Source organism: Bos grunniens, chromosome 1, assembly GCF_055505025.1.
Source record: "Bos grunniens cultivar Pamir isolate PY7600 chromosome 1, Bosgru_T2T1.0, whole genome shotgun sequence".
Classification (NCBI taxonomy): domain Eukaryota; kingdom Metazoa; phylum Chordata; class Mammalia; order Artiodactyla; family Bovidae; genus Bos; species Bos grunniens.
This window is the reverse complement of record NC_141165.1, coordinates 75436031-75461083: the sequence shown is the minus strand read 5'-3', so window position 1 is coordinate 75461083 and position 25053 is coordinate 75436031. Positions and strand designations below refer to the sequence as shown.

The 25053-nt window shown below is 39.4% G+C and overlaps 1 protein-coding gene across 7 annotated transcripts in view; it reads right to left on the bottom strand.

Annotated features, from left to right (window-relative positions):
• The window catches only part of MAP3K13 (mitogen-activated protein kinase kinase kinase 13), a 159480-nt gene extending 142753 nt beyond the window's left edge, over positions 1–16727 (bottom strand). For 4 of the 7 annotated variants that reach the window (XM_086397522.1, XM_086397503.1, XM_086397578.1 and 1 more), the window contains exons 1-2: positions 16438–16727; positions 13550–13676 (exon numbers count right to left, since the gene is read on the bottom strand). The gene's annotated coding sequence lies outside the window, so the exon portion shown is untranslated. The remainder of the gene's footprint in view (positions 1–13549; positions 13677–16437) is intronic. The other 3 variants (XM_086397514.1, XM_086397589.1, XM_086397550.1) reach the window with 2 other exon arrangements.
• Positions 16728–25053: the final 8326 nt, after the last annotated feature.

Below are 25053 nucleotides of genomic sequence, written 5' to 3'. Positions count from 1 at the left end.
GAACTATGATAGAATTGCTGGTGTTTTAGCTTATTCTGGTTTGTGGCACTTGTGTTTTGGCAGCCCTAGGAAATTAACACAGGGATCTGTAGAGAAGAGCTTGAGTGAGTGCAGACTGCCTTGTGTCTGGGGCTCCCAGTTATTCTAGACTGTTATTCTAGCCCCATATTCAGACATCAAGAATTCGTTAAAATTTTAACTTTTTCTTTAGCAACCACCCTTTTATGCTGGTCACTGCTTCCTCCCATGCTCTGCCAAAGGTAAAAACAGTTCCGTGCCCCATCTCTTCTCAGAAGGGCTTGTCTTTGAAATTTCAGTTTACCTGACTGCCTTGTGAACCCAACTCTCTCATGGACTCAAGAAAAGTCATGTCTTTGTGGATTATCAGGTTTTTCTAATGTTAGGAGTGAGAGAAATGTTCTCTTTGCAACTTTCTACATCTTAAACAGAAGCAAAATTCTCCTCCCATAGTTTAATATGAACTTTAGATTTAAAAGATTTTTATTTAATTTCCACATGTAATTGCAAATGATTTTTTAAAATATCTAAAACCATGTCCAGAAAGCACTTTGTTTTATTTGCTCTGTTTATTAATACTTTTAATTTTGGCATACGTTAGGTATACTAAGAAAATGTTATCACTTTAATAGTCCATGCTTATTAAACAATCTCTAAACAACTTGATTTCACAAATCTTTATCTTGGTATTTGTTTCCATCTTTGTCTTCATTCTATATATGCACGTGCAGTACATATACTAGTGCTTTTTCTTCTGAATTGGATCCATGCTAATTTCTGATTCACAGGTTAGGTTTTTGTGTTTCAAAATAATCCTCTTAATGCTGATGTGCCTAATTTTGGTTTTCAGTCTTGCTCCTTATATTCTGACCTATCTGTACTAATACCACATGGTTTCAAGGGCAACTACATTGTAGCACATAAAATTTTGGAAGTCAATCTTTTCTTCTTGAGCTTTCTTCGGTGATTTTTTATTTATATGTTCACTCTTATTTTCTCCCAGTAAATTAGCTACCATTTTATATACATCTATTTTTACATGCTATGGCAGGTTTAGGAAAAAAATACTACTACTTATTGACTATATTTACGTTACCCATTCAAGAGTAACTTACTTAGTTCTAACCTATTGATGGCAAATAGATGGGGAAACAATGAAAACAGTGACAGACTTTATTTTCTTGGGCTCCAAAATCACTGCAGATGGTGACTGCATCCATGAAATTAAAAGATGCTTGCTCCTTGGAAGAAAAGCTATGACCAAACTAAACAGCATATTAAAAAGCAGAGACATTACCGTGCCGACAAAGGTCCGTATAGTCAAAGCTATGGTTTTTCCAGTAGCCATGAATGGATGTGAGAGTTGGACCACAAAGAAGGCTGAGTGCTGAAGAACTGATGCTTCTGAACTGTGGTGTTGAAGAAGACTCTTGAGAGTCCTTTGAATTGCAAAGAGATCAAACCAGTCAATTCTAAAGGAAATCAATCCTGAATATTCATTGGAAGGACTGATGCTGAAGCTGAGGCTCCAATGCTTTGACCACCAGATGCGAAGAGCTGACTCACTGGAAAAGACCCTGATGCTGGGAAAGATTGAAGGTGGGAGGAGAAGGGGACGACAGAGAATGAGATGGTTGGATGGCATCACCGACTCAATGGACATGAGTTTGAGCAAGCTCCAGGAGATGGTGAAGGACAAGGAAGACTGACACGCTGCAGTCCATGGGGTCTCAGAGTTGGACATGATGACTGAGCGACTGAACAACAACAAACCTATTGAAAGCACTACTTAATTGCATCCTGACAGCATACCTGAAAATATCCAGGGTTTGATAAGTAGTAACCGAATGAGTATAAACATACACTGACATTTTGAGAAAGTCTCAGCTTAAATGGGATTTTTCCCATTATGTCAAAAATACTTTGATTTCAGTAAACAAAAAGCCTTTAATTATTTTATATTCAGCCACATTAAGGCAATTAAGCAATATATTCAACCACTTGAGCAATTTAATACGTGATTCATTCATTCACTCAACAAATATTTATTTAGTTCTCACTATGAGTTAAACCCTGTTCTAGGCACTAGGGTTACAGCAGAGAATAAAAAAGACAAAGCAAATCACTCTCCTCACATGCAGCTTATATTTGGAGCTGGGATAAAGAAGTAGACAAGACAAGACATGGAATATTATATAGTGAGAAGGAGAAAAAGAAAGCAAGAAAAGGGATTAAGAAGTATAAGCATGTGTGTGGTGGCTGGGAGGAAGAGTCAGGAGTGTAGCTAATGTGACCTCCGAGTCAGATCCTGAAGGAGGTGAGGGAAAGTGCCACACGGTTTCTAGATCATTCCAAGCACAGGGCACAGCACCAGCAAAATCCTTAAAACAGAGAGAAGGCTGAAACAGGTGACCTGGTGAAGAGTAGGAGCAGATCACGTCAAAGGGTTTTTATTAGTCAGACAGGAAGCTACTGGAGTTTTGAGCAGAGTGACTTGATGTTACTTCTGTTTAACAGGATCACTTTGGCTGCTGTGTTGATAGAAAGGGGCAAGGGTAGAAGAAAGAAGGTTAAGGTAGGAGGCAGAAGTGACCGGACTCTGCCTGTACGTTTAGGGCAGAGCCAACAGGACTTTCTCAAGGATCAGATGGTTGGCATGAGAGAAAGAGGGGCATCAAGGATACCTCCAAGGCTGAGAAACAATAATGACAGAATTGTCTGTTACCGAGATTAGGAAAATTAAAAAGAAGTTTGATGAGAAGGATGATCAGCTGTTCAGTTTTGAACATGCTAAATTTGAGATGAATGGTAGACATATACATGGAGATGTTAAGCTGGTAGATGTTTATACATCTGGAGCTCAGAGGAGAGGTCTAAGCTGGAGATTAAAAATGTTCTGGTATTTAAGGTATTAAAACTTTGAGAGTAGATGAGAGAAATGAGTCTAGGTAGAAAAGAGATAAGGTCCTAGGATTGATCTCTAGGGCACTCCAGTGTTTAGAAGTCAAAAAACTGAAGAGAAACAGAGTAGACTACAAGGAATAGTCAGAGAAGGAGGAGGAAAGTCTGAAGGGTGCGATGAACTGGAAGACAAGTAAAGAGAATGTGTCCAGGAAAAGATAAGTGATTATCTATGTCAGTGCTATACTATTATTTAATGACGATTCAATTTAGTACGTGTGTGCAAATTTTGAAATAATCTTAATATTCTAACCTCTATATTCATTAAAGATAATGAATAAAAATTTCATTGACAATCAGGATTTATTAACTTCAGAAGATATAAAATATTATGCTATAACAGAATATATTAACATACATGTGTATATGTATGAATATATATTTCAAATTTATTTTTCAATCTAGAACAGCATTTCTATGAATTTCAATTTTAGCATTTCAATCTTGAATAGCATTTCATTCTATGCATGAAACCTTGTTCCAAGGGTTATTAAAGAGAGTTCTAGCCACACATACATGAAAGTTGCTCAGTGGTGTCGGACTCTTTGCTAGCCACATATAGGTTTGGAAAATGCTAATTTGCATTATAAATTTCTAAAAAAGAATGTGACATTTTCCAAACTTAAGTCATTATAGAACCCTTTTGGTTTACGAAGTATCTTTTAGCTGTATCAGCCTTTCTGAGTAACACAGTTCAGGAAATATTGAGTTAAAACCTGGGACAATTTTTTTTGTCCTCACTGTAGCAAAATTTGTGTCAGCAAAGTTGTTGGGGATATTTTCTTTCTGCCATTTCAACACTTTTACTGAAAACAAGATCCTTCTGCTCCTATACCACTTATGCCAGAAAATATGATGACCTTTGCTTTATTTTTACACTGATAGTTCTGTCTGTTCTCAAGTTTTTACTGTTACTCATCAAATGCCAAAATGAAGAGACGTTTGATTTCCTTAAAAAATGAACATAAAGTTCCATCAAATAAAATATGTAAAGCAAAATGAGTACATTTTAAACTAGCATAAAGTATACTTATATACTGTTAGAATAATGTATACTTAAGAGATTAAATATAACCCAATATGATCATTTAATTAGCAACATGTTATAAAGCTTTTGTTGAAATTACCTTCCCTTTATGCAAATTGTTCACCTTAATGTTTCTGTGGTGTTGGAGAAGACTCTTGAGAGTCCCTTGGACTGCAAGGAGATCCAACCAGTCCATTCTAAAGGAAATCAGTCCTGAATATTCACTGGAAGGACTGATGCTGAAGCTGAAACTCCAATACTTTGGCCACCTGATGCGAAGAACTGACTCTTTGGAAAAGACCCTGATGCTGGGAAAGATTGAGGGCAGGAGGAGAAGGGGACGACAAAGGATGAGATGGTTGGATGGCATCACCGACTTAATGGACGTGGGTTTGAGTGAACTTTGGGAGTTGGTGATGGACAGGGAGGCCTAGCGTGCTGCGGTTCATGGGGTCACAAAGAGTCAGACATGACTGAGCGACTGAACTGAACTGAATGTTTCTGTAGTGTCTTGCTACTACTGCTAAGTCGCTTCAGTTGTGTCCAACTCTGTGCGACCCCATAGACGGCAGGCCACCAGGCTCCCCCGTCCCTGGGATTCTCCAGGCAAGAACACTGGAGTGGGTTGCCATGTCTTTCTCCGATGCATGAAAGTGAAAAGTCAAAGAGAAGCCGCTCAGTCGTGTCCGACTCTTCGCGACCCCATGGACTGCAGCCCACCAGGCTCCCCCGTCCCTGGGATTCTCCAGGCAAGAACACTGGAGTGGGATGTCTCCCCATATTCTGACTTTGAAATATGTGGAACATAAATTCTTTTTTTAAAGTCATGTTTTCATTATTTCCCTAAAAGTCTGATGTTCATTTACTTCCCTTCTATCTGAAAAATAGGACAGGATAGACGTTGCCTTCCAAAAGTACTGCTTATCTCCAGGTCAAAGATAGAAAGGAGAAAGGTAAAAAAATAAGAAAAAGTCAAATAAAAGGATATTTTGCCACTGGAACACCACTTAGCTAAATATTGTCCTCTTTTGTCTCAAAATGCCATCTCTGTTTAATGAAACACTGCAGAGTTTACTGTCTACCCCTCTTGCAGCCCTCACTTTATCTCTGGCCTACAGGCATTTCCAGGATTCTCAGTTTTGTTTAGTGTTCATTTATTTATTTTAAATGACAAGAAAAAGACAACACAGAATTTGGAACGTATACATCTCATGAACAGAAAGACATATATTACTGCACAACGTCCCATTTAATTTCACATGTACACAGAATAGCTGATTTTGGTTACTCTATCAGTGAAAGGGTTCTTGAAGTCTAATTCACCTATTTAACTCCCAATTCTCCACCCCAATTCAGTGGTTGATTGTATAAAAACCTTTCCCCCTAGTTTTATGGAGATATAATTGACATACAACCTTACATTAGTCTAAGGTATGCAATACAATAATTTGATATATGAGTAACTTGATATATGTGTATATCGCACAATGAAAAACCTATTTCTAAGCTCCGATTATGTATCTTAAAAGGGAGTCACAACCACTGGAATCTCACACTACCCTACAAGTAGGAGAAGTCAGAGTAATTGAGGTCCTGGTTGGTATCTTTGACAGCAAACCTTTGAATCAACCTTGGAAATGTCCTAACACAACAGAAGCAGAGACTGACAGCTATGACGGTCAGCATCAAATTTATACCAATAGGAAATTTCCTAATATAGAAAGCAAGTATTTTTATAAGAGTAATCTCACAAGTTCTTATAGTTAAACCAAATAGGTTTTCTGGGTTCCTAGGTAAGATTCAAATGTCTGTGACCTGTGCCACAGAACAGAGTTCATGACTCGAGTCCAATTATCATTTCTGAGCAATTCTTTAACGAGTCAAATTTACAATCTGCCCTTAGTCACTATGGAGAACCTTCTTACATTAACTTTACCCCAGTTTAATGTTACTATTATCAATTCACACACTTTGTTTTGTTCTTTTTATATGTCTTCATCCCACTGTACTATATGCCTTTTTAGAAGCTGCTTCAAATATTAAGAACAAAGTAAGCTATAAAAAAATTTAATTAATTCATCCTTTTAAAAGTCATTAAAAAATACTAGGTCCCCATAATTCGGTTTATTGTCCCAAACACATACCTCTGTGAATACCAGTTAAATTCATTCACTTAATAAATATCTTCTAAACACCTACTGTGCATCTGGCACTGTTCTGGTGCTGGGGAGAGCACTGGTGAACAGGACATCAGGCAGAGATAAGTATCAGGGAGAAAAGTAAAGCAGAGAGGGGAATAGGGGTGCCTTGGGGGTGGTGGTGAGGTTACTATTTTAAATAAGTTGTTATAGCCTTAATGAGAAGGTAACATATGACTTGAAGGATCTGAAGATGAGGGATTAAACCACATAGATATCTGCTGTTGTATAACTGCTAAATTGTGTCCAGCTCTTTCTGCAAGCCCATGAACTATAGCCCACCAGGCTCCTCTGTCCATGGGATTTCCCAGGCAAGAATACTGGAGTGGGTTGTCATTTCCTTCTTCATGGAATCTTCCTAACCCAGAGACTGAACCCACGTCTCTTGTGTCTCCTGCACTGGGAGTCAAATTATTTACTACCTCACCAGGAAGCCCAGTTGAGAGACTAAGAATCATTAAATTTTAGGTTGAGGGTTCTTTTCTCTAAAACACATAGGTTCTGAGAGCATAATCTGACCTCACATATTTTTACCACTTCGTCCTCATCTTCTTAGTGTTGACTCAGGTTTTTATAGGATACAACAAAAGACCTGATTCTAAGCTTATCATGCTAAATTTACACTTCTCTATCAGTGAAAACTTATGGCCCTGGACACACATTCTTTTGGAAAGCACAGATTCCTTGGCTGTAGTCTAAAGGAACATAAGCAACATGAAAGACACTAAAGGCCAAGGAAATTGAAGAGAAATCAGAGAAAAGGATATAAAAGGCAAGGTACTAATGGACTTGAGTCATTTAAGCTTTTATTTTTGTGAGAGGGTTCAAAGGAGAGCTTTAATACAGGTGAGACTTGAGGCTTTTGAAGAGGATCTAAGTCTTGATGAAGTAATTCAAACTCAAATCTTGAACACATAATTATGGTAGGCCCCAGGGTCTTCAAAAATTTGTACTTGATACTTTAAAACAAAACACATAAAGATACTACTAGCAAGTCTAATAAAAGTTCTTGAGGGATTCGAAAAACTGTAATTCTTTGAACAGTAATTAATCAGATTGCTAGATACAATGCTGAAAGAGCAAAAGAAGAAAACAAAAAGGAATTAAGAAGAAAAGGAAAGAGATTTTAAAGAGCTATAGTGTACTGAAAGAATAAATACGTTCATGGGTTTATCACTTTGATTAACATTCTTCACATCAAATTGCAACTGAATTTAAAGTTCTTACAGAACCACCATGGGCTGTAGTCAGATAAACTGATTTAATGATAATTTCCTGGGCTTTTGATTTTTGAAAGCATGGCCAAAATATTTGTTGGATGAGACAACATAAAATGAAATTGATTTTGTGGGGTAAATAAAGAAGCTAAATTGGGAATATCATGATTTGAGAAGATTTAAACGGGTAGAAAAATTAACAAAGCCTTCGAATGGAAAATTTCAGACCACTTTGCAAGTTCAAAAGATAAACATGTAGTATATCTCACTGACTACTCTTGTGCTCATTCTAACTTATTTCTTTAATCTGCTCCAGTAAACATGCTTTTTTTTTCCCCCAAGAAAGAATTAAGCTTTTAAAAATTAATAAGAACAATTTGTGTTTACTGAGTCTATACTTTGTGCCAGGACTACTCTAAGCACTTTGAGTAATTCCTCAAAATGATCTCATAAATTAAGTATTACTATTATCCCCAATTTACATGTGAAGAAACAGGTCCAGAGAAGTTAAGAAATTTCAGGTAGCTTCCGGAGCTAGTAAAGGGTGGAGTCAGAATTCAAACTCAGGCCAACCAGCCCCACAGCACCAACGTACATCCACTCCTCTAACAAAACTGTTTTCATTACACAAAGCTTTCTAGAACTAGGGCTTTCTTTAAATCAACATTGTGTCATGTCACAATCTTTCACTGCATATTCAGAATAGCAAGCTGCTGCTGCTGCTAAGTCGCTTCAGTCGTGTCCGACTCTGTGCGACCTCATAGACGGCAGCCCACCAGGCTCGCCCGTCCCTGGGATTCTCCAGGCAAGAACACTGGAGTGGGTTGCCATTTCCTTCTCCAATGCATGAAAGTGAAAAGTGAAAGTGAAGTCGCTCAGTCGTGTCGGACTCTAAGCGACCCCATAGACTGTAGCCTACCAGCCTCCTCTGTCCATGGGATTTTCCAGGCAAGAGTACTGGCGTAGGTTGCCATTTCCTTCTCCACAGAATAGCAAGTGTAGTGACTAATTTACGTTTTCCAATAGTAGTAAGGTAGAATCAGTTTCAGACGTCAATACTCAGAAGTGACATCCTATAGGGACGTCAAAGCACTTTAAAGCACGCGGCTTCCCTGGTGGCTTTGTGTGTGTGTGTCTGTGTGTGTGTTAGTCACTCACTCATGTCTGACTTTGTGACTCCATGGACTGTAGCCTGCCAGGCTCCTCTGTCCATGGAAATCTCCAGGCAAGAATACTGGAGTGGCTAGCCATTCCCTTCTCCAGAGGATCTTCCTGACCCAGGAACTGAACCTGCGTCTTCTGCATTGGCAGGCAGATTCTTCTAGATGGTAAAGAATCTGCTTGCCAATGTAGGAGATGTGGGTTTGACCCCTGGAGCCTCTGCACCACAACTACCAGGACTGTGATCTAGAGTCCCGAGAGCTGCAACTACTGAGCCCGTGCTCTGCAATAAGAGAAGTCACCACAGTGAGAAGCCCACACGCCGCAACTTCGAAGTAGCCCCGGCCTACCAACAACTAGAGAAAAAGCCCGTGCAGCAACGAAGACCCAGCACAGCCCAAAGTAATAATAATAACGCACATCACTTAAATATTAACAGTGGTAGAGGATTATAGATGACTTTACTCCTTTTGGGAGGGATATACATATCCTTTTTTTCTACATCCTATTTTTTATAAAGTGGACATGGGTTATTTACATGATTTTTAAGAAAGGTTTTTTAAGCATGTCATCATCTTTATTAGCATTAATATATATAAACTTACAATAAAATTATCAGGTTAAGTTTGTTCCTACTCTATTTGAAGAGAAAGAAATTCAAGGTACAGTAGGCTTTACAGTAATAATGAAATAATAATAGCTATTATTTACTTAACACCTAATATAAGCAAAGCTTTTACATACACTTACTTTTCAGTAACTTCTTATTTTCTAGAAGAGATTGAGGCTTAGACCGAATAATAAACTTAATTAATAGAACAGCAAGTAGATACTAGAGCCCAGATCCAAATCTATGTTTACTGCTCTAGAGGCCTAACTCTTTATACCGTACAATGCACGTACCCTCTCCAGATGCCAAATATCTGTCTTACAAAACAAACTAAAGAAATCTTTCTAAAATTTAGGTATTCTTAAATAGAAAATGCTGAACACAAATTATTTAAGTTCAGTCAGGGTTATCATTTTGAATATCCATGAACACAGAAGAGTTTTCATCTCACCAAAAAGCCTGGGTTGCTACCAATTTCAAATTAATTGGTCAATTTTCTGACTTTGTTGCTGTCCACACTTGTCAATGTGCCTGCCTCTATTTGATGGGCTTCCCTTGTGGCTCAGTTGGTAAAGAATCCTCCTGCAATGCAGGGAGACCTGGGTTCGATCCCTGGGTTGGGAAGATCCCCTGGAGAAGGGAAAGGCTACCCACCCCAGTATTCTGGCCTAGAGAATTCCTTGGACTGTATAGTCCATGGGGTTGCAAAGGGCTGGACACAACCGAGTAACTTCCTTTTTGGCCCACTCAGAATCTGTTGCTTCTAATACACTGGAGTTAGATCCAGTTAATTAAGCATGTTAAACTGTGTCTAAATGTAAATGAACTGAGTAAAGACCTGAGAAAAGCATATAGATTTTGTGTCTTATAATTTGGAAGCTCAGGTAATTTTATTTCCTGGTTATATGTTAACTGAAGTTAGTAGCTGAATGAGCAGCAGGTAAGTTAGCTCTCAGAATTTAAATACAGGGATAACAGAACATATACACATACCATAATAAAACACTTTACTGCAGTATAATTTTTTTTCAGATTTAAAAGATACCTTATTAATAATTTGGTACAATCTTCCAAACAATGAGAAGTACCCTCTACAACACTGCCAACATTCAAAATTTGCTTAAGAGACCCTAACGACTCGGCGTTCACTGCCTCTGGACACAATCTGCTCCACTGTTGACTAGTTCTATCTATACCTTCTCTCATTTAGAACTAATTTTGGCTTCAAATAACAGAGAACAAGTGCACTTCCTATGGCATTTCTCCAACTGTTCCCAAGTCTTCTTTTTTCTAAACAAAGTAGTCTCAGTGCTCTCAACTTGGATCATCACAGTCGTCCTTTTATATAATCATAAGATTGATTAAAAACAATTCTCTCCTTCTTCCAGGTTTATCTAATAATTAATATACAAAAACCAATTGCTTTGTAGGTAATGGGTCCAATTAACCCATTTTGGTCATATACAATTGGCACACTAGGAAAAGCTTATGAATCTAGCTGAATTCAAATTGAACAGCAATATATTTTTCAGTTCTTCTTTTCCCCCCTACTCAAAACAATGGCACAAAACAGAATCTTAAAAGATACCCTTAACCATAATGTTACGTGTTACTAAATTTTAACTTTCTCATCCTCAGGCTTTTGTCTATCTTTACATCACTTGGGCCCTGTGAATGATCTTTTAACACTGCCAAAATTCTTCAAGCTGTTCTCACAATTATGAATTAACCGCTAACAGTCCAGCTCTGAGGCCTTAAAATTCTGATTTTTTTTTTTTCTCTTGTATTAACTGGATACCTTCCTATGCAGAATTTGTAGTTTTCACACACAAAAATATATAAAATATATTTATGTGTGAAATAATAATATATACACATTTTAAATATATAATGTATTATATATGTACCTGCACACACACACACACATGTATCTGCCCAATTCTATGTTCTCTACATAGAATTTACTTTCATTTCTTGTCTTTCTATAAGTCACCTTTACTTCATTCATCTTGACTCAGGAAAACACAGTCTACCCTTGGATTCAATTCATTGCTATCCATTCTCTTAGCAAGAATAAGGACTCCTACTTTAGGCATTCTGCCCAGTGATTCCCCCTCCTCCCAACCTTCTGTGGCCAGTACTGATTAGTCTCACAGATCTCAAGAAGCAAAGCATTATTTAATAGAAATGATTTATATGCAAAACAGTCAGCCCGTGTGGTATTGATCTGAAACACCTGGCATACCATAATCTGTTCTATTCTGTTAATCATGACTCAGCCCCTAGATTAGTGGCCTTCATTTTGCTTCTAACAAGACACACAATGATATATTTTATATGACAGTAGTGTTACATAGGTATGTATCTTACATAGCCTATTCTCCAGCAAGTTTCAAATAAAATCCCTCCACTAACAAAATGGTACTATTACATCTTCAAATTTCTTGTATAACTCACTGTACTGATACACTACTCTTAATCCAAATTTCACCCAATGAAAGTGTAGAGAGACAAAGATGGCTAGAGAAGTAAGTCATCAGAAATTTTTGCTGAGTCCAAGGCAGAGAAACAGGCAATTCAAAGGAATATTCTCAATGCAGAATGAAATTATCCAAATATATCTAAGTGATCTTTCTGGCTTTCTGGTTTTATAACAGAGAGAACAAGCCATTCTTTGAAATGCCTTAAGCCAGTTCCAGACTTCAAAAACAAAGTAAAATAATAACAGTAAGGTCTGTTTAAAGAGTAGAGTTGCTAAATAGTAATTCAATGCAAACAAGTCCATCCATTCAGCAGTTAAGAGAGGTTCAGAAGAACCGTGGCAATTCAACACAAGCATAGCTTGCAAACCAAGGTAACAACACCCGCATCGCATAGGGAGGTCAGGCACAAGCTATGAAGTGTGTATGGGCGTTGAACTCGGCAACACTAAGCACCTAATTTATTAACAAATTCTTATTACGAATAATAATCTAATGCCAAGATTACAAACATATTAAAACATCACCAAAACTTTCATGCAGCTCTGAAATAAACAACTCACTTGTGCAACCTCATTCCTCCTGAAAAGTGCAAATAATCATAAGGACAATAGACATAAGGAATAGTAATGAGTTCACATAATTAACCTAAAGCCTTGCTGTTTGTTTCTTAGCATTAAAAATAAATGTTCAGAGTAAAAAACAACAACAATCCACCAGAAAGAGAATACAGAAAAAACATGAGACTCCTTCCTTCTCTAGACTTCTAGTCTCATTCCCTGGGAGTACCTGTTCCTTAAGTGCCCTAAGTTCCTTACGTGGATCTGAAGAAATTTTACAGGTATGTATAGAAATATATGCTTTCAAAAACACAAATGAAAATATACTATACATACAGTTCTATATTGTTTATGTCTAGTTAACAACGTATCTTAGAGATTTTTCCTTATCCCCACTTATGGATCTAACTCATTCTAAGAGCAGCAAATACTACATTCTATAAAAGCGTTCATTTAACCAGACTCTGCTGAGGATGTTCAGGTTATTTCTAGTTGTTGTTGTTTTCTTAATTTCAAATAATATGGTGATGAATATGTTTATAAACAAATTTTTATGTGCAAGTGCAAATATATCTGAAAGATGGAATCCTAGAAGTAAAACCTATTTTTAGAAATGAAAGCATTCCAAACAAGAAGCCAGTTTGTCTACAGAGACCAGGGAAAACTACAAGTTTAATAATTAGTGATTAAAAGGTGCCTAATATTATTGCAAAGTTAGAAGTTAAAAGTTTTTAAAATTAAAAACTCTTCAACCAGGAAAAATAGAAATTTTAAAAAGAGAACCTTGCCCCTAGGACAGAAAGATTAAAGGCCTGGAGAATGAATCATCTAAGATATTTTTTAAAACGGAGAAAAAGGAAAATAGCATACGTAAGACAGGATTTTTTTTTTTAAAGACACCTAGGGGCTTCTTTTCTTGCTTTAACCTAAAGCATAAAATAAAATTGGCTAGATTTGGGACACATACTATTACAGAGCCAAATTTGGATGTGCGATGATTTAATGACTGTTTGCAACCCCATACTTACAGGTTCTAAAATGTTGAAGGAAGATTCAACAGAAAGAAAACAGAGCAATAATGTTCCAAGAATACATATCTTGTCAATCTCTCTAATTTCTGATCAGTTTTACAGAGAAATAGTAACATTCCCTCATATATAATTAACAAAACTCAAACTTCTTTGGAAGATCCGGATTAAAATATAATTCAAAGAGATTCAGCCTATATTTTTCAATCAAAATCCTATAATTTTCTAGACCAATCCAGAGCTATTCTATCAATATTTTTCACCTAAAATAAAACAGTTAACAACTTACCTTTCCCAAAGTGCTAGGATTTGAATGCCAAAATACAAACTGATTCATGTTTTTGTCCTTTACTGGTCCGTGGATTTCTTTAAATGAAGTCCATATTAGCGTCCACAGATATCAGAGTTCTGCAAAACTGAAAACCTCAAGAACGTCAATGCACATATGTAAGTCACCACTTGGATACCAATTTATTATGAATAATAATTACCGTACATATTACAAATATAGTCATTTAGATGTGCAGAATTAATGGACATGACATTGAACAGCACACTGAGGTAGCAAAATTAGACTTTATGACATTAATATTAACATCAATCTAGAGGATCTCAAAACATTACTTTGTACCAAATTTACATGTATCCTAAAGGACATACCATAGTAAGAGCACAGAAAGGTGAAAATCATTTGGTTGCCAGCAATTTCCAGAAATTGGGAAAACAAGGTTTAAAGGCAGGCAAACTTTAAAAACTGTATGACTTCAATAAGGTATTCGAATCTCTACTTTTAGTTTTTTCCAACCTATTTTCAATAACATCTTAAGATCGTTAAACCTAAAAATGGTTACTCGTTTCTTCCTTGTAAAACAAACAAAAAGCCAGAAATTCAGGTTTCCCTACTCCATTACATCCAAACCAACAACAACATTCTAGAACCATTTAGGAGCTACTATCTCATTTGATGGAGAAGGCAATGGCAACACACTCCAGTACTCTTGCCTGGAAAATCCCATGGACGGAGGAGCCTGGTGGGCTGCAGTCCATGGGGTCGCTAAGAGTTGGACACGACTCAGTGACTTCACTTTCACTTTTCACTTTCATGCATCGGAGGAGGAAATGGCAACCCACTCCAGTGTTCTTGCCCGGAGAATCCCAGGGACGGCGGGGCCTGGTGGGCTGCCGTCTACGGGGTCACACAGAGTCGGACACAACTGAAGCGACTTTGCAGCAGCAGCATCTCATTTGATAGTATGAAACCCCTACACACAATCACCTCCCTAGATCTAAATCAATCAATGCATCTAGATAGGGATTCATGCCCAGATCTTACTACAAGCCTGATGTGTCATCTGCACTTTTTTCCCATTTGACAACCAAAAAGAATCAGGTTATTTAGGTCTATGCCCACTCTTTGAGCTTCCCAGGTGGCGCTAGCAGTAAGCCTGCCAGTGCAGGAGACAGAAAAGATGCAGGTTTGATCCCTGGGTCAGGAAGGTACCCTGGAGGAAGAAATGGCAACCCACTCCAGTATTCTTGCCTGGAGAATCCCATGGACAGAGGAGCCTGGTGGGCTGTATAGTACATAGGGTTGCAAAGGGTGGGACACCACTGAAGGGACTTAGCACATGCCCACTCTCTATTTCATTCAAGACACCTAAACAAGTACTTCACTATGGAAACAATTTAACCTACAGAGATTCATTCTTTTGGAAGCCTCCTACAACTATTTAGAAGGACTTAACCCTTTATGTGGACTTCCCAGGTGGCTCAGTGGTAAAGAATCCATTTGCCAATGCAGGGGACACAGGAGACACGGGGTAACAGTTCTATCCCTGGGACAGGAAGATCTCCTGGAGTAGAAAATGGCAACCCACTCCAGTAATCTTGTCCAGAAAATTCCAGGGACAGAGGAGCCTAGTGGGCTGCAGTCCACGGGGTTTCCGAGGCACAATGCACAAAACTTCTGTGTACCCACCAGATGAAATCTCTGACTGGACTTTTGTATATAACTATTTTAATCTTTGTTATGAAATACTTCTCATTTACATTTCAAATGTAAAAAGCACCCCAGTTTAAGAAAGAAAACATTATGAAAAAGAAAAATAAGTTCATATTACAGAAAAGAAGCACTTAAAACACTAATTGGGCTTCCCCGGTGGCTAAGTGGTAAAGAATCCGTCTGCAGTGCAGGATCCGCAGGAGTTATGAAGATTCCCTGGAGCAGGACCTGGCCACCCATTCCAGTGTTCTTGCCTGGAGAATCCCAGGACAGAGGAGCCTGGCCGGCTACAGTCCCTAGGGTCGCAGAGTCGGGCAAGACTGAAGCGACTGAGCACGCAGGAACACCAACACTAATTAGAAGCTCATTGCTACAACTGCAATTTATTTGATGGCCAACTCCTGGCCGGTATCATTCACCTTGAAGTTATTCCCAGAAAAGTGAAGAAACCTGAAAAAAGTCAAACTGATCGCCTTTCCTCTCCACCTACCCCAGGGAAAAATATTAAGACACATTTCTAAGTTTCAATAACCACAAAACAATAACAACGTCCCGAACCTCTACTGCACTGACATTCTCAAAGCCACTAGTTGGCAAACTAAGCTGGCATCACTTCTACATTTAGAAGTAGGAACATTTAAGTTTAGAAGCTCCCCCAGGTGAGCCAGAATTGGGTTCGTGCGTTAATTCATTTATTTGACAGCATCTAATGATGCCTAATAGTGACAAGGCACTGTCCTAGATTAAGAAATGAAAAGACGATGTCGCTGTTCCCTACTAGCAGAATAGGATGGGGGACCGGGTAGGAGGGAAATGAACTCTACATCAGCTCATCTCAGTGTCCAGGTTCTGTGTCTTCCCCTCCGAGCGCCAACAGTCATGAGCCTGTGACCATCACCTCCCCCACCCCAACCCCCCCACCCAAGCCAAGACCGATTCCTAGAAGACTCAGCCTCTCTGTTATTTCCTCCATGACCTCGGCCCTCACGACCCCGTTCCTATAAAGTTCTCCGTATCCCTATCTCTCCAGGGAGCCGTATGCCAAGGAGCCTTTCCTCCAGCCCCGATAGCAAGCGAGAGCCACGTTTCCCTGCCCGAGTTTGGAGTTTTGAGCAAACTGAGCCCCCAAGCCCAACTTCCACCCGTGTCCGGTCCGGGTTCGGCACGCAAGTTACCTGCCTGGAATCCACGGTTCCAGGACGACCACGGACGCTCCGCCCCGCCCATCGCGACGCCCTCCACAGCCGAGTACCGCCTCCAGGGCGTAACTTCCGGGTGTCGCGTCCGGCCCGAATGCCTCCCGGGCCCGCAGTCCCGCTAAGTCCCCAACGCAGTTAGTTGACGCTACTTCCGGCCTGTTCCCCGGTTATCTCGAGATTCAGGCGTTCTCCAGATCTTGTTTATCAGGTTTTTTTTCCGCCTGTTTGCCTAAACTCCGGCTATATAGTCCAGCCTGGAGAAGTGCGGATTTTTTTTTGTTTGTTTGTTTTCAAACTTTTTTGCCGGCTTCTGTAGCCTTCTATGATGGCTTGCGCCTGCCACTTCTCTACCTTGAACTCATCACTGTTCTCCAGACTCGTCAAGTCCCTCGGACAGTCACAATGCTTTCTCAATTTTGCTCAAGTGATGCTACCTCTCACTTGTAACCATATTACCTAGGCAGACTACTTAACTTCTCTGTGCCATTTTCCCCAAGATTGAAACAGATGATACTAGTACCTAGAATATAAGGTTGGCGTGAGTGTATTGTTTGAGGAAATACATGGAAAGCGCTGACACAGTGAAAGCATTCAAAGAGTGCTAATTATAACCAGTTACATAACTCTGGTTGGAACATATAAGTGGTAAAGGAGGTTGGAGCCGGTTTTCCTGTTATCCTCAGCTTTTAGTTAAGTGATTGATTAATGATGCTTGGTACTTTCCCATCTGAACTGTGAGCTTCTCCAGACAAAGAGGGAATTTTGTATAAGAATCAATTTCAACGCTACTTGAAATCACCCGCTTGGGTACTGTGCTACCCAACTTGGGGGAGATGAATAAAACCCAAGCCTTGCCTTCAAAAAGGTGGAGATGCTTAAAGGTTATTATGGGAGAAAGAAAGTCAACCCAGGAAAAAAAGATGGGACCAGCTGAGTCGAGGGTTTATCATTAGAACAAAAAATGTACAGAATGTTATATGCAGGTCAGGAAGCAACAGTTAGAACTGGACATGGAACAACAGACTGGTTCCAAATAGGAAAAGGAGTAGGTCAAGGCTGTATATTGTCACCCTGCTTATTTAACTTATATGCAGAGTACATCATGAGAAACGCTGGGCTGGAAGAAGCACAAGCTGGAATCAAGATTGCTGGGAGAAATATCAATAAGCTCAGATATGCAGATAACACCACCCTTGTGGCAGAAAGTGAAGAGGAACTAAAAAGCCTCTTGATGAAAGTTAAACAGGAGAGTGAAAAAGTTGGCTAAAAGCTCAACATTCAGAAAACGAAGATCATGGCATCTGGTCCCATCACTTCATGGGAAATAGATGGGGAAATAGTGGAAACAGTGGCTGACTTTATTTTTTTGGACTCCAAAATCACTGCAGATGGTGATTGCAGCCATGAAATTAAAAGACACTTACTCCTTGGAAGGAAAGTTATGATCAACCTAGATAGCATATTCAAAAGCAGAGACACTACTTTGCCAACAAAGGTCCATGTAGTCAAGGCTATGGTTTTTCCAGTGGTCATGTATGGATGTGAGAGTTGGACTGTGAAGAAAGCTGAGTGCCGAAGAATTGATGCTTTTGAACTGTGGTGTTGGAGAAGACTCTTGAGAGTCCCTTGGACTGCAAGGAGATCCAACCAGTCCATCCTAAAGGAAATCAGTCCTGGGTGTTCATTGGAAGGACTGATGCTGAAGCTGAAACTCCAATACTTTGGCCACCTCATGTGAAGAGTTGACTCATTGGAAAAGACCCTGATGCTGGGAGGTTTGGGGGCAGGAGAAGAAGGGGACGACAGAGGATGAGATGGCTGGATGGCATCACCGACTTGATGGATATGAGTTTGACTAAACTCCGGGAGTTGGTGATGGACAGGGAGGCCTGGCGTGCTATGATTCATGGGGTCGCAAAGAGTCGGACATGACTGAGCGACTGAACTGAACTGAGAACTGAAAAGAATTTTGGAGATAATTATTTAGTCAACCTCTTGATGTTACAAATAAGGAAAATTGGATCCAGAGAAGTAACTGACCATAAGTCACACAATTAGTGGTAGGGCTAGGATCAGAAGTGGAGTCTAAAAACACTAGCTACCTTCCTCCATTTCCAAAATATGCCTCAGGTGTTAATAAGGTAAAAGCAGATTCACTTGCAAGACCTTAACTCTCAGTGGAAAAAATTAGGAAAATTCCCCCAGTCCAAGATAGAGGAGCAGTTGAACCCAGCAGTTCCCACAGAATTCTGATGATCATTTGAATATTCTGATCTGGCCACTGCTGGGTTCATTTCACACTCCATAGCCCCCTTTCTCTGGCAAACTTCTTAATCTTACCCAGAAACCAGGAGTTAATTATCAACTCCTCTGAAACTCCAGTACTTTGGCCACCTCGTGCGAAGAGTTGACTCATTGGAAAAGACTCTGATGCTGGGAGGGATTGGGGACAGGAGGAGAAGGGGACGACAGAGGATGAGATGGCTGGATGGCATCACTGACTCGATAGACATGAGTCTCAGTGAACTCCGGGAGTTGGTGATGGACAGGGAGGCCTGGCGTGCTGTGATTCACGGGGTCGCAAAGAGTCGGACACGACTGAGCGACTGAACTGAACTGAATTGACTGATGAGCTCTACCTTCAGTTTTAACTGGCCAAACAGGAATAAATAATGGATTCAAGCAGTTCCCGAGAGTAAACATAAATACACTTGGTACACTGCTAATAACATGGCACAACTTTATTTAGACTTCTCTATTGGAAGAAATTTGTCTTAAATATTCAAATTCCATTTTAGGACTATGACAAAGCTACCATAGTTATTATTGTTGAAATGTTGGTTATAAATCTGTGTTACAAATAAACAGGTAATCCCATAGACCCATAGAATAATATAATTGGGATAGATGAAATTTAAGGTTTCTTCCAACTCTAGCAGTAAAAAAGATCAATGATACTTTTAATGAATCTATGAACTATTGAAATTAATTTACTGAAAATCAGAAAATTAGACAATGGTAGTCAGTTCTAAAGTTTAAGCCTCCTAATTCTATTTATTCATTCAGGAGAGACACCAGCTCAGGAATTAGGGACACAAAGATGAATAAAATAACCCCTTGCTTTTGAAGAACTTTCTATGTCATAAGAGAGGCAGACCTTTTAATGAAAAAATAATTCCATATTAATGTTACCATAGATCCATCTAATGCCTTCATTCCAACAATGTGCTTTTTCCTTTTGACTACCAACATACTATAACTTGAAACAAGTATAAAATATATTTCAATCAAATTTTAAATCAATCATTTGAACCATATATATATATATATATATGTATATATACATGCATGTTGTTTAATTGCTAAGTCGTGTCTGACTCTTTTGTGACCCCATGCACTATAGCCCACCAGGCTCCTCTGTCCATGGGATTTCCCAGGCAAGAATACTAGAGTGGGTTGCCACTTCCTTCTTCAGTGGATCTTCCCAACCCAGGGATCGAACTTATATTTCCTGCTTTGGCAGGTGGATTCTTTACCACTGAACCACCAGGGAAATCCTCAACAAATACATGATTGGTCAAATATTTGTTCATAAAACATAGTTTCAAGTAACCCACATCATATCCACAAGGACTTCATTGTCTAACCATGTTAAATTACTGTAGGAGTCTCAATACAACATTTTTCTTATCTTCCAATGTATTAATCCACTCAAAGACTGAAATGGAATTAATTTGGTGTATCTTGTTCTTAATGAACACAATATATCTTTGATGATCACAAATTCCCTTTTCCAAACCATCTCCTTAATGAATTATTCTGAAATTTCGTTAGGTGTTGATTTTTAAACTCACCAGTCAACAACATCTTTTACCATCTTTTTGCCTATTCAAAAATCAAAACATTTGCACATCCCTAGTCTACTGGCCTCTTTTCTTTTCATTGGAATTTCTCTGTGCTATAACCACATCAGTACAATTTCCAGGCTTAAAATCAAGGCACTTTGATCGAAAAACCTGGAAATAAATACTAGTTGCTGGAAATTTTGATGTTTATATTAATGGAGGTATGAGTTGTGCCAACCTACTTCATTTTCATCTTAATAGTACATGATGTATTAATTTGAATCCTGTTTGCTATTCAAAGCAGATGGAAATATAATCCTAGAATAAAAACACAATTCAATTTGACTAATCTCAGAGAACATAATACTAATGATGTCTAATAACATGACTATTTTTACTGAGTGCTTTTCATCAGCCAGTCAGATTCTAAATTTGTATTCACTCAAAAAGGGAGAAAACTACACTTAGTGACAAAGAAAGATACAAGTCACATTTATGAACAACTTTTTTGGGCTCCAAAATCACTGCAGATGGTGATTGCAACCATGAAATTAAAAGACACTTACTCCTTGGAAGGAAAGTTATGACCAACCTAGATAGCATTCAAAAGCAGAGACACTACTTTGCCAACAAAGGTCTGTCTAGTCAAGGCTATGGTTTTTCCAGTGGTCATGTATGGATGTGAGAGTTGGACTGTGTGAAAGAAAGCTGAGTGCCGAAGAATTGATGCTTTTGAATTGTGGTGTTGGAGAAGACTCTTGAGAGTCCCTTGGACTGCAAGGAGATCCAACCAGTCCATCCTAAAGGAGATCAGTCCTGGGTGTTCATTGGAAGGGCTTCTGATTTCATGGCCGCAGTCACCGTCTGCAGTGATTTTGGAGCCCAAGAAGAGGAAATCTGTCACTGCTTCCACCTTTTCCCCTTCTACTTGCCATGCAATAATGGGGCTGGATGCCATGATCTTAGTTTTTTAATATTTAGTTTTAGGGTGGCTCTTTCACTCTCCTCTTTCACCGTCATCAAGAGGCTCTTTAGTTCCTCTTTGCTTTCTGCCATTAGAGTGATATCATCCACTTATCTGAGGTTGTTGATGCTTCTCCTGCCTATCTTGATTCTGGCTTGTAACTCATTCAGCCTGGTATTTCTCATGATGTGCTCAGCATATAGTTAAACAAACAGGGTGACAGCAGAGAGCCCAGTCATACTCCTTTCTCGATCTTGAACCAATAAGTTGTTCCATACATTGTTCTAACTGTTTCTTCTTGACCTGCATACAGGTTTCTCAGGAGACAGGTAAGAAGGTCTGGTATTCCCATCTAAGAGTTTTTTACAGTTTGTCATGATCCACAGTCAAAGGCTTTAGTGTAGTCGATGGAACAGAGATAGATGTTTTCCTGAAATTCTCTTGCTTTTTTTTTTTTATAATCCAGCAAATGTTGGCAATTTGATCTCTAGTTCCTGTTCCTTTTCTAAACCCAGCTTGAATATCAGGAATTTCTTGTTTCACATAATGATGAAGTCTAGCATGCAAGATTTCAGTCTCCTGCATTGCAGGCGAATTCTTTGCCACTGAGCCACTAGGAAAGCCCCCGCTTATAGGTTATTACAAGATATTCAATATACTTCTTTTTAAAAATTCTTTCTATTATGGTTTATTACTGGGTATTAAATATAGTTCCCTGTGCTATATAGTAGGAATGTCTGTTTATCCATTCTATATATAATAATTATATATAGTTAGCCCCAAACTCCCAATCCAGCCCCCCACCCCCACAACCACAAGTCTGTTCTCTCTGTTTCTGTTTCATAGATAAATTCATTTATGTCATATTTTAGATTCCACATAAAAGTGATATCATATGGTATTTGTCTTTATCTTGCCGACTGACTTCATTTAGTATAATAATCTCTAGGTCCATCCATGTAGCTGCAAATGGTATTATTTCATTTTTTTAATGGCTAAGTAATAGTCCATTGTATATGTGTAACACGTCTTCTGTATCCATTCATCTGTGAGTGGACATTTAGGTTGTTTCCATGTCTTAACTATTGTAAATAGTGCTTCTATGAACATAGGAGTGTATCTACCTTTTTTAATCATAGTTTTCTCCAGGTATATGCCCAGGAGTGGGATTGATGGATCATATGGCAATTCTCTTTTTAGTTTTTTTAGGAACCTCCATACTGTTCTCCACAGTGGCTGCACCAGCTTACATTCCCTCCAAAAGTATAGGAGGGTTCCCTTTCTCCACATTTTCTCCAGTATTTGTTATTTGTAGATTTTTTAATGATGACTATTAAATATATTTCTGATCAACTGATCTATTTGTGAATTGCAACACCATGACAATAATGAAAATGACATATTTAACAAGCAAAATTAGTAACATGCAAATGATCTGGAAATACATTAGTCAAGAGGAATGGCGTCTTGTTAAGTGGCACTTGTTGAGACAAACAAGACAACTTGAGAATGTAACAGTTCATCCAGTGATCAAGAGATGGTCAAGGAGGTCAAGTGGACTGTAAACAGTATCATGGTGGCACATTGCTAAATTGGCTTGCCACACTGCCATAGATTGGGCCCATAAGGAATACAAATAGATTGAGACACTTTATCATCTACATAGAGAGCAAAAGGAAGATCAGCCTGGTGTCAGCTCCCTGGGGCCCTAGCCCCACAGTATGACACTAAACAGGAGGGGCTGGATGACAGATTACAGAAAGTGTGGGGATCGCTCTGTTGTTCAGGAGCAGGACAGGGGCAGCAATTACATGAACCAGAGGGTGAGTGCCCTCTTCATTTTTGCCCACTGGGGCCCTTTTTTGCTTGCCCTAGCACTGCCCTGCTGAGGAGCCAACTCTAAACTACTGCCAGGCAATTTTATGGATTTACACAGATGTTTGCAGCTGTATGTATCTAAGGGAAAGAAAGTACAAGGCAGAAAGTTCTGTGTTTAACTAAAACTGGGGCAATAGGTAGAGCTTCCCAAGTGGTGCTAGTGGTAAAGAACCCACCTGCCAATGCAGGAGGCATAAGAGATGCAAGTTCAACCCCTGGATTGGGAAGATCCCCTGGAGAAGGTCACAGCAACCCACTCCAGTATTCTTGCCTGGAGAATCCCTTGGACAGAGAAGCCTGGTGGGTCCATAGGGTTGCAAAGAGTCAGACACCACTGAAGTGACTTAGCATGCACACAGGGATATACATGAGAAATGACCTGTGACTGACTCCGAGATATAGAAGAGAAAATGCCTCAGAATGGCTGCACACTGTGCTTATCTCCACTTGCTCCAGGAGCAGTTTCAGAACTGTTAAGCCTTGCCTACATGGCCTTTGTGGAGACGTTGAAAGTTGTTAGGATGGACGGCAAAATTGTCCCCCTGGAAAACAATACTGAATCTCTTGCTTCCTACAGTCAGGGAATGCTGTGCTCGTTATACAAGGTCTCTCCAAGCAGAGCAAACTGTTAATCTTACATTGAGATTTTGGGCAAGGTGGAGTTGAGAGACTGGCGAATTTTAGAGGCAGTAGAGATTGATACCACTAATAAGAAGCTGGTTGATATTGAATGTTAGCACTCAGAGGCTTGCCCAGGGCTATTCATGATTGGCTGGCTATCAAAAGTGAGGGGCTGTCCTTGATGGATTAGATGGTTCTGATTGCTACTTGTACCCAGTTTCTTAGGAGTAGGAACCTGGTTTTATTTTCAATGTGCTGTGCTTGGTCACTCAGTTGTGTCCAACTCTGTGACCCCGTGGACTGTAGCCCACCAGGCTCCTCTGTCTGTGGGGATTTTCCAGGCAAGAATACTGGAGTGGGTTTCCATGCCCTCCTCCAGGGGATCTTCCCAACCCAGGGATTGAACCCATGTCTCCCCCATTGCAGGGGGATTCTTTACTGTCAGAGCCACCATGTAAGCCCTTATTTTCAATAGGTAAAAGAATATCATATCTACTTCTGCTTTATTGATTATGCCAAAGCCTTTGTGTGGATCACAACAAACTGTGGAAAATTCTTCAAGAGATGGGAATGCCAGACCACCTGACCTGCCTCCTGAGAAATCTGTATACAGTTCAAGAAGCAACAGTTAGAACTGGACATGGAACAACAGACTGGTTCCCAACTGGGAAAGGAGTATGTCAAGGCTGTATATTGTCACCCTGCTTATTTAACTTAAATGCAGAATACATCATGCGAAATGCCAGGCTGGATGAAGCACAAGCTGGAATCAAGATTGCCAGGAGAAATATCAATAACCTCAGATACGGAGATGACACCACCCTTATGGCAGACAGTGAAGAGGAACTGAAGAGCCTCTTGATGAAAGTGAAAGAGGAGAGTGAAAAAGCTGGCTTAAAACTTAACATTCAAAAAACAAAGATCATGGCATCTGGTCCCATTACTTCATAGCAAATAGATGGGAAGTAATGGAAATAGTGACAGACTTTATTTTCTCGGGCTCCAAAATCACTGCAGATGGTGACTGCAGCCATGAAATTAAAAGATGGTTGCTCCTTGAAAGAAAAGCTATGACCAACCTAGACAGCAAAGGTCTGTCTGGTCAAAGCTATGGTTTTTTCGGTAGTCACGTATGGATGTGAGAGTTGGACTATAAAGAAAGCTGAGTGCCGAAGAATTGATGCTTTTGAACTGTGGTGTTGGAGAAGACTCTTGAGAGTCCCTTAGACTGCAAGGAAATCACACCAGTCAATCCTAAACGAAATCAGTCCTGAATAGTCATTG